The sequence below is a fragment of the Pteropus vampyrus genome, unplaced genomic scaffold (assembly GCF_000151845.1).
Source record: "Pteropus vampyrus isolate Shadow unplaced genomic scaffold, Pvam_2.0 Scaffold56, whole genome shotgun sequence".
NCBI lineage: Eukaryota > Metazoa > Chordata > Mammalia > Chiroptera > Pteropodidae > Pteropus > Pteropus vampyrus.
The window spans coordinates 3,396,916-3,399,324 of NW_011888837.1; positions in this window are offsets into that span (position 1 = coordinate 3,396,916).

Genomic DNA, 2,409 nt, shown 5'->3' on the forward strand with positions numbered 1-2,409 from the left:
ACGTTGATTTGACTCCTGCTTGTTGTCGTGTATATTTTTCCTCCTGAATTGCTTAGATTCCTTTAATTGTAGACACACGTCTCTATAACCCCTTGAAAAGAAACTAAGGCTTTCCTTGCAGCTTTGAGGAAGTTTCCCAACTTGAGGCAATAGCGTGCGTTTTGCCTCTACTAATGAACGCCTGAGAAAACCCTTTTTTCTCTGGCGTCTGCCAGGTTTGAGGACCCGTCCGCCGACGGTTCCCGAACAGTGTGGCGGCTTTGACTGCGCATCGCGGCAGGTTAACAGCGCGTCCAGCCCGGGGATTGCTCTGCTTGGCAACTCCCGTAATCCTCCGGGCAAGAGATGTTTACGAAACGCCGTGAAAGGTTTTGACTTTCCCCTCACTAGATATGTTTTCATGAGACTCGAGGCTCAGAAAACCTTCAGTGAGCCAGTAGAGCCAGTAGGTTTGTTTACTAATTTTATTTCGCTCCTCGTCTTTTTTCTTTTAAACAGCTCTGGCAGTCGACAAAGTCAGGATTAACCCTACTAGGTAGTGTATTGTGGCATTTTTCTTTTTTTCTAAAGAGCTCAGGAACTTTTTCTCTTGGCCAGTTTTACAGGTTAGCCCTGCAAATTGGGGGCAGGAATACTGCCCTTGTTCACAGCCAGAGTGAGGAGGCTGGTGGTTCAGGGACTAACTGAGCAGCCTCACCCCCATCTCTGGACACATGTGTGGAGGTCAGAGCCAAGATCAGCCTCCCGGTCCTGGGGCTCTCCTGACCCCGGAACACATATGATGTTTCTGTATACATCTCCCCAACAGGGAGTGATGCAGCTCCATTCTTTCCTCTGAGTGTTTGCCTCTGAAGGAATCTCTTTAGGGTCAGTGTGGTTTTAGAGCTACTTACAATAAGTTGTCAGGAAAATAATATTCAAATTGACATAAATACCTCATGAGATTCTTTGCATCCCAAAGTAAAATGTCACTTTTTTTGACATTGAAACTAAAATATCACTTTTTTTGGAATAAATAAATGTTTAGTAAAGGAAAGGAGGATGAGGGCTCTTGAAATGAAAGTGCATGTTTCAGTGGCTCCTATGGAACTCCCTTGGCAAAGCTTTAGTTTGTTTCACCAGGCAGTTGCTCCTTTTCTGTTTTCTCCCCCCACCCAGCCCTGACTCTGCTTCCAGCTTTAGAGGCTTCTGGATAATTTCTGTGAAACTCTTAAGGTGATGCTATCTTGAGCCAGGAATGAGGTTTGGCAGGGGGCTTTTTTTTTAGCTTAATAAATCAATATATACATAGCATTTCCTCCAGTCTGTATAATAGACACTTGCAAATATGTGTGCATTGTCAACAACCCAGCAAAAAATTTATTTACTAATCTGTATTTTTAAAAGAAGGAAGAGAGAAACTATGAACTGTCTACAGTTCTCTCAAAGTTTACTGTGGTAGAGAACTAGCATGGCTATTGTACAAATATTCCCCCACACCTGTAATGCATGTACAAGGCATACAGGAGTCCTGCCTCCAAACTAAAATACAAGCCAGAACCTGCAGGATTTGGCAGCAGAACCGCGAGCGAGGGAGGATGGCCAGCTACAGGAAGCCTCCATCTTCGTCTCTGGCCCTCTCCCCTCTGGATTTTTTTCCTTCATTTTCACCACCATCATTGCCGCCTTCCTGTGTTCTATGCCAATTTATTTAAAAAACTCCCTCAGTGATACATCCGAGATATACTGGAACTTTCAAAAGGCCTTTTTCAAAAACTCAAGAAGGACGAAAGGGAAAGAAATACGGGTAAGAGAGGCACAAACCCCAGAGTCCAACTTTTCCTGCCCCGGGTTCTGCCCTGTTTGCCCCTAGCCTTCCCCTAGGGAAACAACTGCATTCCACCCCACAAGCCAGGCCACCTTTCTGGCCCCTTGGTGATCAAAATCAGGAGACCTAGATTCCAGCCAGCCACCCAGCTAGAGATTCTATTTGTGTTCTGGGCCTGTCATAGGTCTTCTCCAGGTGACTAACATCTAGAATGTCTTTGTCCTTGAAGAAAGACCCCACCCTACACATTTATAATTCTGTTCCTACTACAGGTCCTGATTTTTGTCAGGACCTTATCATAAGCATACTAAAACCCTATGATAAATCTTGTCATAAACATGTTAAAAATAAACCAAAAATATGCACACACATTTACAGGAACAGTGAGGTTGCCTACGGTTGGTTGGTAGTGGGCCTGAAAGTTTGCTCGCATTCCTTTAGCCTGGTTACCTACTATTCACCTGAAGTCTGTGTCACAGTTCAAGAAATGGCACCTCCTTCACTTAAAACAGGAGAGGGTGGAAGCTCTTACTTGTTACCTGATACATTTACTGAGGCAGTGTTGCAAAGTCGTAAGCAAGGAGATTCTGCAGCTAGATTGC